The sequence below is a fragment of the Papilio xuthus genome, unplaced genomic scaffold (genome assembly GCF_000836235.2).
Source record: "Papilio xuthus unplaced genomic scaffold, Pxut_1.1 DF826159.1, whole genome shotgun sequence".
In the NCBI taxonomy this organism is placed as follows: domain Eukaryota; kingdom Metazoa; phylum Arthropoda; class Insecta; order Lepidoptera; family Papilionidae; genus Papilio; species Papilio xuthus.
Window position 1 is genome coordinate 1,723,042 of NW_013532490.1, and position 12,042 is coordinate 1,735,083.

Genomic DNA, 12,042 nt, shown 5'->3' on the forward strand with positions numbered 1-12,042 from the left:
GATTATTTACATAGCAAAGTGCGTGCATTAAAAAGGCGATGATTTAATTATGCGCGTGGATCGAGTCCGACGCGCCGTGAATAGTCATAGGTACAATCGAGGAAAACATCGTTAACTAGGTTATAATATGGAGATTGTTATCTGCGATGCCGTAGGCGTGAACCGCGGACACGCCCACCGTTTAATTAACAGGTAAGTTAAGGTTACTGTAGTTAATATGTAATTAATTATACGTTATGATAAAAGGGGTATATAAAAAGAAATATATACATAGAAGTAAAGTTAAATACACAAGTGAATTAATTAAAACATAAAAGTTAATTTTGCCGTCGCTCCCTCTTTTATACTCATGTTATTTTTTTAATGTTCTAACTAGGTTTTGCCCACGATTTTGTCCGCGCGGAAAACTCTTCCAGAGTATGTTCTATATGGCAAATTTTGGCGGGTCTAAAAATACCTTCTAACAAAAAATCATACATCCAAACATCCAAACTTTAGCATTTATAATATTACTAGCTGTCGCACGCGACTTATCCTTATTACGATTATCTCCATCTTGACCTATAAAACGGTCACAAATGGAGATAATCGTGAATTAATCACACACTGCCTACACTTCTAGCATAACAAAATATATTTAAACATTTTAAACACTTTTGTGCAGTATTATACAAATCTTTCCTAGAGCAAAAAATGCCGCATGCTGGGAGCGGTTTCCGCGGTCCCTTGCAGCCGCGGCTGGTGGTCAATTGCTTCACTATCGTTGCTAACTCACTTGTATGCACATAAATGAATATAGTGTAAGATTTATAACTTTACTGCTGAATCTGATGTCGAGTAAAAATGTAAAACTAATTCTTGTCTGTTTTAAATAGTATCGCATCTTACACTCTCACTCCCGACTAAATAATACTGTTTGTTTTTTTTATTACTTTTAAGTCTTGGTGGACTGTTGGTGGCCAGTTATTATATAAAAATATTACTAAAACAATAACCAATTATACAAATTTCTTTTATTCTCTTAAAAAAAATAGTTTTATTAGATTTACATTATCTTGACAAAAGAATTAAATATACTGGTATTAAAGTAAAATTAATTTAAAAATATAAGGAATTTCAACGTTTAGCAAGGACATTTAGTAGCTACTTACGAATTCCAAGTTAACAGAGCTACTGGTTAAGTGGAAAACTTTATTTTTGGAAGGCAGTCGTAAACCAAATGGTATTCAAGAAAAACTACTAAAACATACAAGGTATCTTAGAATCCATAAACAAAACGAGGTCGTTGACATCAAACATATTTAACACCAGATTTAAAGGCAGTGCAGGATAAAAATATTGAAATGGACAATCCTTCATTTGTTTTTTTTTTAATTTAACAGTAAAAAAGACAATTGACACACGGCTCATTAATTAAAAAAAAGGAACAGAATTTCTGCCTCTACACCTTTTTAGGATCGTTTCTCTTTCCTTTCATGAAAGCAGCTAAAAGCTTATATTGTGTTGTTCCACAATCATATAGCTATAAAAAAATAAATGAAAAACAAAAAACAATTTGATAAACTAAATATTAATACATTCTGATGATTTATTCCCCACACTGTCACACCAAAAATGGTAACTCAAATACGTATGTTAACAAGAAATATCCATCGAACAATATACTCATTATATCCAAAAGCCAACAATTATTATTAACTAGAATAGTCTTCAGTCACATAATTGGAACAAAGGACGCAAAAAATATACAGTCGTTTAACAATGAACACATTTACCGATACTTTTTGTTTTGTCCTTGACGCTATTCTTAAGTCAGGTAGTCAAGAGTTTCAAATATGAAGAAGTTTAAAACTAAACTTAGTCATAACAAAATTAATTAGTTACTAGATTCGTCCGCACGGAGTAAAAACATATTTAGTCGCTTATGTGTTCATCCAAACTAATGTACATCTATGCCAAATTTCAGAGAGAGCCATGAAGCCGTTCTGGAGATACCCTCTAACAAACTTCCATCCATCCAAACATTCGCATTTATAATATTAGTAAGCTAGTATAAAGTAACATAGAAAAAATTATATGACAAAATAGCTATTTAAAAGTGAATTAAAAGTTAAACTTATATATATGTAGGTCACAAGATTTAATTGTGTAGGCAAAGAATACTTCGGCGATGTTTATTTTTAATGTATCTGCTCTAGGCATGAAATAAAATACTCCAATTATTTAATTTGAAAACAATATTGCTGAATCTGATTATACATGTAAATAAAGTCTAAATCATAAGCGATGAGCCGGTGGCAATTTACAGCACATTTGTTAACATCCTATTATGACCAGTAGCAAGCCAATTACGGACCCCGACACGCTCTAACATATATACGAGTGTGGGCATAAAGATATAATACTATGCTATATGATACTGCTACTAATATGTTTTAGCAAATGCTACTTTTTTCATATTTAATGAACATACGAAGTGATTTTTTTTTGGCAATTGAAACGATGTTTTAAATCATTACGATGAGTACCATAGTTTTTATTCAAATTTATTTTGTATTTTTTTACTATCTGCTCGTGTATGCATTTTTAAAGTTCAAAATTATCATTTCTAGCTAATTTATTTTGATACCGGTCTCATGGCTAATCGCTAAAACAATGTCATATACATTTTAAGATTGAACTTACAGTCCAAGATTCTTTCGATCTAGGTGAATGATCTATGGAAGACGAATCATAACAAGTCACGCTCCGAATAAAAAATTAACAAACATCCCAACAAATTTTAATATTTAAAACATAACAAATTTCAAATACACCTACACTTCAATTTAATAGCTTTTAACACATTGTAATAAGATCTATTTTCGTTCAATTACCAACATTCAAACGTAAACCGGTCCTTGAGACTGTGAACCGGTTCAGAGGTGCGTGAGCTCGTTGGGAAAACGATTATTATTATGCGGAGCTTCGGTATACGAAGGGTTGTCCGCGCCTACGTAATCTTTCGAAAGCTTGTTTCGAAACCTTATAGCAGTAGCCGGGCGAGGAGTTCGTCTACCCTTGTCATTTTAGCAACTGCTTTACGTATCAAATTAATACCTCATTAAATTAAAAAAAGATAATGTCTACTATCAAATACATTCCTCTGACATTCGTACGTAAGCAGGTCTAACCTTAACACCATCATTGATCCAAATTACTGTCTATTCAATGCTTTATTCAGATATAAAAATTTCTTTTTTTAAACTTATTGGTTTAAAATTATAATATGCTAGAAGGTAAAGTGACTAAGCCCAAGGCTACATTGCAAGCAAGAGTCTTATGCACTAGTGACGACTCAAAACAAGTAAAAATTATGCATATAACGATTAAAAATATAAATTTCTGAAACAATGCTTAGTACACAAATGAACGTCAGCTGTAGAATATGAACGGACTTCATATGTTAGCAATTTCTAATTAAAAAGAGTATACATCTAACAAATAAATGATGATGACCTCATTGGAATCAGATGGTTTAAGTAATATAGGATTAGCGATAAAAGAAATCTGAGACAAGCAATCGAGGTATGAAATGTACGTTGTAAGAAAGGCTAGCTAATAGAGATTGCAGGTTTTATTTACGCAAGGATCAACCTTTGAAGTGTCTACCGTAATATACTAACATCGACAGAAATAAAATAAGTTCGTGTGTGGAAAAGAGGAGAAAGCGGGGAGTAATTTAACGCATAAAGATGCGTTCGTAGGTGTAATTAAGTAAGTTAGAAAAACTAGTGCATTCCCTTTCACAGTAACTAGATATTTATTATGATTAATTAAGCTGCAATTTATATGTGAAACAAAAAATGTGTCAATATTTAACTAGACTACATGCAGTACTTTACAATAAATATATTTTTATCATGTTCGCTTTTAACTTGGACCACACACTAATCCGGGCGCAGTGTCGTCTGAATGCACCATCGCTAATTATTATTATCGCGCCATGTGGGATTCTGTTCAATACTACCACAGTTTTACACGAGACATGTTTAATATTAGCTTCTGCTTCTCCATACCTCTATTTTACTCGTCTCTACATTTAGACTTGGAGGGTTAAAAAATGTAGACTAATTTTACCTACTGCATAATTTATTTTTAAAAGATTAGCGGACAACGTCCGATTTGAAGAAAGTTAGTCCATTTTGCTAAAGTTTTAAAAATGTTACTTTACTTTTAATAGTCAAATAGTACTTAAATATTATAGACGTACAAGAGAATTAAACTTATTTTAAACACAGTTCTATTTCTAACTATGAAAATCAATCTATATAAAATAAATCTTTCATTTTGGTTTTTCATAAATGCGTGTATGAGACAGGACAGTATGGTATTTATTTCATTTTATCTAAGGACAGTCAAAATTCCTCAACACTTAAGTGCATTTGCGAATTAAGATATTGCAGTAGCTATTTAAGACATCGTCAATCATTCTTCGAGTGATTACTCATTAGCTTTTACCACGACAACGGCGAAGTATGCGCTGTGTCAGAAGGACAAGTCATGCATAAAGTGACCACACTGTTGACGTGTTTTAGGAAAAACCCAAATCTCATAAAATATTTTACATACTTGTACGATTATCCAGTTGTCAGAAGTAAATCTTAAATTTTAGTTGACTTATGAAATTTTATAAACACTGTTACATAACTTGTGGGACATTTATGCTTTTGAAGCAATTAATTGATATGATATGAGACTATCCTCAATTTAAAGAATAACTTGGTGACCTTAGTTATGCCCTTGCCGAAAAAAAGTTCAAAAAAAAGTTGGCGCGGGTCTTCGATATTCCAACTAGCGATTTGCTGCTACCGATACGTTGAAAATACAATTCTAACCTTATTTTAATACCTATAAGATTCAATATACGATAACTTTTAGTTTAGTAAGTAAATAATATGTTTGGTTTTGATTTTTGTATTCATTTTCGGATGCAGCAGACATTCGTTCCTGTCTCTTCTAGGAACGCCTCATTATGCCGTGTCCGCTGGAAGAAATTTATAACGTTACGGTCCGAATCGTCGGCCATTTTGGATATACTAATTAAACAAATAAAAGCTGCGTGAATAATTAAGACCAAAAGAACTTTATAAATAATAAAATTATAAATACTGAAATAGATAGTAAAAATAAACTTTGAATTCAGAGTATAATTATATATATTTTAAATAATTATCATATATTTAAAACAACTTATTTGAGTTTGAATGTTGTATTCATAACAATATAGCTCAGGCACCCACAAAATCTAACTAATATTATAAATTCGAATGTTTAGACGGATAGATGTTAGAAGGTATCTCCGAAACGGCACAATGGATCTGGATGAGATATTGCATAGATGTAGAACATAGTCTGGAAGAACAGATAAGCTACTATATATGTTTTTTTTTAATCCGCGCGGACGGAGTTGCAACAGCTAGTAATAACATAAAACGCAGTATCCAAGTCTGTACAATAAACAATATGCATCGAAGTAAACGAGATTTATGTGACACAAAAAGCGGAATTACAAAGAAACAACCAGTAAGCAATTCGAATTGCGTACATATGGTAATCATGATTTACTACGAACGGTTAAATGCATAAACAGAAAGTAAAATATATTTATATGTACTATTCTATAATATACACCAAATGGAGGTCTGTGGTCTATGCCTACGTCACTGGGTTGTGATGCGTGAGTTACGTCGGTGTTCTTTTAACTAGTATAAAACAAAAATTAAAACTTTAAAAAAGCGAAGTGTATTAATCCATGCTAATTTAACATATTTCATTTACCTGACCTTTGTACTAATGATTGCTCCCAATACCAATAGAGTAATATCATGTGATCACCGTGTTCTAAGTAAGAGTGGGCCGTACCAACTCTCGAGATACTAGCCTATGCTAAATTAGATGTGGCTAGGCCTTAGTTTACCACGATGGCCCAGTGCGAGTTGACTTCACACATATCTTTGAATTTATTGGCACATGTACAGCGTGTCCCAAAATTCAACGATAAAACTGTAATGGTGTATAGCCAGACCGATGAATACACGGGGAAAAATACTAAAATAAATTCAACTCTTTTTGTTTGAAAGTTATATTAACTTTTGTAACTTTTTACAAGTTGCATCACCACGTTTTCCTTCAAAATATAAACCATGTCGTCCCGTGATAGTGTAGCTTTACAACAGTGAAAGAATTTCAGAAGTTTCGGCGCTTATTCATTACAAACAAACCATCAAATAATTCCTCTTTATAATCTTATTATGAATAAAATTTCTTTAATATTTCAAGTAATACATTCTTAATTACGTGTCACAATAGAAGGCAATAGACATTGTCCATAGGGGGCATTCAGTATGCTGTTGCCGCGCGCGACACAACACGAGCACATTAGCATTCCGACTCTCGCGTTGGTTCTCATAGCGTGCCGCACGCGTGTAATCGCCTACGTAAAACGTACATGGTATTCAGACCTAAGCATCTACATCACTATTTAGACCTAAGTTTATAGGCAAAGCAATATCCGATTATTAATATCGCTATGACAAACGTCAAAATGTAAAGGAATACGTGACAAGCAAGTTACTGTCTTCTCTTGAATGTATATGACTTTGTCTAGGTGGCTGAAATTATGTAATTCTTCAAGACAACGTCGTAAGAAAAGTGATTAACTGCCACACTTTGAAATATTTAATTGTTAACAAAAAATCACCTTAGTGTAAATCACAAACTAAATCTACACTAACGGACTCGCTTAGCACTTTATCGGAAGAAACATTATTTACATTCTAAACATCAAAAATATAATCTTGTAATCCCTATTAGATTAGACAACATTGATTACTCCGTCTTTCCCCTTTCCATTTAAAAAAAATCGTATACATTAACAACGAAACGTTTTATCACTACTTTTATCATACGAGGCGTGACGAACAAACATACAGCAAGTGAATTCACGTCTCTAAACATTAATTAGCCACCATGGTAGCACTGAGCGTAGGAAATGCGATTAAATGAATAATTCATTATATATAGCCGCCGAAATAAGACGACTGTCCGTCCGTCTGTTTCTGAGAACCCAACGCGGCCAGTCTCAGGCTGCCAGTCCACCAGAGCGGAGCGAGGCAGCGGAGCCGAGAAACGGAGAAATATTAACCAATAGGATTGCACAAAATCTCCGCTCCTCTTAAGTGGACAGGGACTTGCGAGCTAGTTTAAAATTTCATATAAAACCGGTAAGCGGAGCGGGGAAACGGAGCGGGGAAACGTGCGGGGATGCGGAGCGGGGAAGCGAGTGCGGGCGCGGGCGCATAATAATGTATCAACTTTTTCGATGGCATGTCTGCTATCACTGACATTTCGCGTAGAACTAAACCAATCGCCCCACGCCGGGAGCTCGAAATCACTCGTCGCGTACTTGCTGCCTAGCTCCGCATATTGAAAAACACAGCAACTCCGCTCCGCATTACTTCCTCACTCCGCTCCGCAGCCTCGCTCCGCTCCGGTGGACAGTCACAGTACGCAACTCCACTCCGCATTAGTCCGTTTCTCGGCTCCGCTGCCTCGCTCCGCTCTGGTGGACTGGCAGCCTCAAGCGCCGGTTTAACGTATGCCTAATGTTAGGAATAAATGTTCGTATAATTATTATACTTGTATGTAATAAATGCATCCAACCACACACTTATACAATTGTAATAAAAAGCTAAATAAAAGGTGAATAAATGGTTATTAAGTGGCTTAATTTCTGACAATAATTGTGAAATATAGATTATGAAATTAACCACTTAAATATTTCTCATTTAAGAAAATAATATCATCATCATCAACCTGCCCTTATCTCTATCGAGGGTCGGCATAGTATATGCTACTCCTCCATACCTCTATCCACCGTCATATCCGAGTCTACCCCCTTCCAATGCATATCCTCTTTCACACAGTCATTCCATACTTTTTTTGGTCTTCCTCTACCTTTGCACCACTACAACTCTGCAACACACTTCTACGCAACCACGCTAATCTTTTACTCCTCAATTTCTCGATCACTGGCGCTATTTTTAAACTTCCCCTAATATACACATTTTTAACTTTATCCTTTCTTGTCACACCACACATCCATCTTAGCATACGCATTTCAGCTACATGCAATCAGCTATTAAAGATAATAATATCAAATACTAACTTATTCTCTAGTAATATTAAGTAATGTTATAAATTTGTGTCTTTTTCAGAAGTTGCAGTACATACAATTTCTTTATACTATAAGTAATTACTATGATATCTTAATAGTAATTTAAATGTGAATGTTTGGATGTATAAATGGTAACTAACTAAAGTTAAATTAACATTCATTTAAAAGACTTATATTTTAACGTAATAAGAGCGTTAATAAAATAAACAAAGAATTAAAATTATTAAATAAAATGGAACTAAGTGTCTAAAACATTTTTCAAACCTGCAAATTTATAAAACTTTTAAAACACGGTTTTCGAATTGGCCACTCGCGACCCCGGCTTGTCGCATTTTACTGCGCGCCGTAAAAAAACACGAAAAAAAGAATTTTTCTGAATTACATTTTTTGTTAAAAAGAATAAAGGCGTTATAAATAACACACGACGATTTTTGTATCAGACGGGGCACAGCGAAAATGCAACTAAAAAGGACTAACAAAAATGTACCTACAAAACTTTTAACTTCAATTTATTTCCTATTTTTTTTATATGAAAAATGTTTGTCGCAATTTTGATATTAAAATTTTAACGAATATATTCCCTTAAAAATACATTTTTATGCAAGTATTTAAGATATTCACAAGGTCCTTAAACATGTGTACATAACTCTTATAATAGGGTAAAACATATTACTATCTTTGTTTTTTCAAGGAGAATGAAAGAGATGGCAATACACTTTTGTACAGGTGTCACATCAGTGAAAACCTACGGTAAATTGATGTAATTATTAGTATATTTCGGTTCGACAGTACATAGTTATACAGTAAAAATTATACGAATCTCATACCAAATGTTATAACATTTTTATTACGTAGAAAACATGTTATAAGGACGTACCACCTTTTTATCGAGCAGGTGCAATGTGGCATCAAAAAGCTTATATTCTTATTTATCGAGGGAACGTAAAAATAAACGAGCAAATGCCATCACAATTATTGACAATGTCCTTCTTTGGACGTCATTTGTAACCGACGGATCATAATTCTACAGTTTGTTCTCTAATTACCAACTTCAATATGTTTTTATTCGTACAAATAACAAAAGACAACGGTTTCACCCTAATAGGTATGATATAAAATATTTTTTTATTTACAAACGCAAACTATTCTTTATAATACTATGTAAAAAGATACTAAGGAGATACTTTTGTGGGTTCAATATTTTAGGGTTACCACAACATTTAACATACCAATTAGAGGCAATAAGAAACTCCTTAGATAATTTTGAGAATTCAAGCGATCTCTGTTTATATTGCCTATATCATAATAAGGATTTTTTATGTATCTGAAAGGATTTCTTTGCATTTTATATTTAAGAACACGTTATTAGAAAGTGTTTACACCGTGACAGCTTTTAGGCCGAGTAAAAGACCACATAACTCCGTGCAACTGTCAAGTATTTAGAGATTTATAAAACAAAATAATAATCTAGCTTACACTCTATCCAAAAATCCTATCTTACTAATATTATAAATGCGAATGTCTCGCTGATATTTAGCATAGACGTAGAATATCGTCTGGAAGATCACATAGGCTACTAAATGTTTTTTTAACTCCGCGCGGACGGAGTCGCGGGCGACTGCTAGTTGAATAATAAAGTTAGTATCCGATTCAATAGTTTTCCATTTTGATCGTTAGTTATAATACAATCAAAATTCTTCTGTATAATACTAATGTGGATGAGTGCTTTCAAGAAATAATTACATAACTATGTATAAAATTAAGGTTAAGGCTTATTTTATTGTTTTACTTTTAAAATTTCACACAAAACCGTAAACTTTTTATGTTCAAATTTTTGCGTAAATTTATTTAATTTATTATCTGTAAAACCCTTATAAATTATTTAATAGAAAGTATGTTTATACATTTATTGCAATGTAATTAAGTTGCCATTTAAAAATTTGGATCATAAATTAAATAAAAGACGTTTACGACTGTAACATATTAAATTATCCTTCGTTCAGGTTCGCTTTTATTGAATAACAATTCTTATTAGGGCGTTAACAAAATGGCGACATAGAGCAGATTTCAAATTAAGATTTTCCTTTCCAAAAAATCTTTTGCGAAATTAAAAAAATATCATTATAATATAAATTGTAGTTTAACTATTCCAAATTAAGTCTATCAATTTATAGTTTTTTTGGCGCCAAAATTTAAAAATAAAAACCGGGCAAATACTAGCATTTTTATAACAATTGAAAACCTTTAAATCGCCTCCTTATGGTATTAATAAAAATTAATCTATTAAATACTTTGGTTAAGTATATTTATAATTTTAAACCACGACATTTAATAATAAAAACTATCCGAAATGTTTTGTATTAACGTTTTAACCAAACGATATATGGCATGTGACTACTTTTGGCGGGAACGTTGCTAACACAGATTATTTGGAGCATTTAAAAAAGCTAAAATAACGGACATTTACAATTTCCATTTGTAGTTATTGTAGACGGTTTTAATATTAAATTACGTCTGTTATATTTTTATTACATTTATGAAATGAAACAAAATTTCCAAATTTATAAAGTAAATTGATAGCGTCATTTGAAGTATAACCAATTATTTAGAAATGGCTGGATTAGGCTTGTTGTATTCTACCGTATTTACAATACACGTGTTAATAAATAAATGAATTCGACTAACAAATTGGTCGTTCGACTAATAAATTGTGTGAGAAAACTAAAATGAATAAAGTAGGTACTTTTGTATATATTTGGATGAAAATTTTTTTGACATAAGAGACACTGTTTCGATATGTTGGTTCTTGAAAAAGTTTTAACCATCTTTGAGGGTTCAGGATGTTTGTTTTTTTAATATTTTTTTATATTGATCGTAAATAGATGCAAAGTTCACCGTTCACGCGGCATGATCATTTCACCGGGAACGATAACGTATTTAATTACATTATAAATTGCCCGACACACTTCTCGAGACTGATAACAAACGCCGACGGCGCCGAATGCACATAAAACGTAGTGAAATGACGGATGTAGACATGCCATGATTCAAACTAGTGTATGATTGTAAAACGGCGCCCTTTTCTCTAACCAATGTTATGGTAACAGACCACGGGCCAGTGACCCTTCAAACGCTGATGAGCCATAATTAATCGGCCGGCACATACCTAAACACGACGGGCATGGCGCTGTCCACGCGCCGCGAACTCCAAAAACACGTTCAAAAACGCACTTTGTTTAACACAACACGCACGTTACATTCTCGTTATCACACACTGTCGTCGCTTGTTGCACTCGCGATGCACGTTATGTGGTACACTCATTATTTTGTTTATCGCCGGCAGTCGTCGTTCAGGATCGGGCGGCGGGCATGAAGCGAACCACAGCCGTCCGAGCGCCGCGAGTCTACTGCAAACAACAATGGTGCGACGCGCGCGAGAACGAGCCGACACTCACACTGGCACAGAGGCTCACGCACACAGGCGCGCCGCCGTGCACCGACATGCGCATATAAAAAACCAACGATCGGTATGCAGACGTTCGGTTTGAGCAGGTCCTCGGCTTGACGCTGTTTTCGTCTGCGGTTCAGGGTGCCCAGTATACGTTAAATCTTTCCCTAAATGATATTTTTTTTTTTTAATTTTGTTAAAGTTTTAAGTAAAAATTTAATTAGAGTAATTAATTTTGTTTGAAATTGTATTACTATTAGACATTGACGACTTAAAATTATCATCGTTTTAACCGGATTTTCAATAATTGAACTTCCAATAATTTTTAATTTAATAACGTTTCACGCAAATGCGTTGATATTCATACTTTAGGTTT

General features: G+C 33.5%; 1 protein-coding gene across 6 annotated transcripts in view; it reads right to left on the reverse strand.

Annotated features, from left to right (window-relative positions):
• Nucleotides 1–11,825, reverse strand: part of pan (transcription factor pangolin) — a 126,517-nt gene extending 114,692 nt beyond the window's left edge. For all 6 annotated transcript variants that reach the window (XM_013319313.1, XM_013319315.1, XM_013319314.1 and 3 more), the window contains exon 1: nt 11,385–11,825. The gene's annotated coding sequence lies outside the window, so the exon portion shown is untranslated. The remainder of the gene's footprint in view (nt 1–11,384) is intronic.
• Nucleotides 11,826–12,042: the final 217 nt, after the last annotated feature.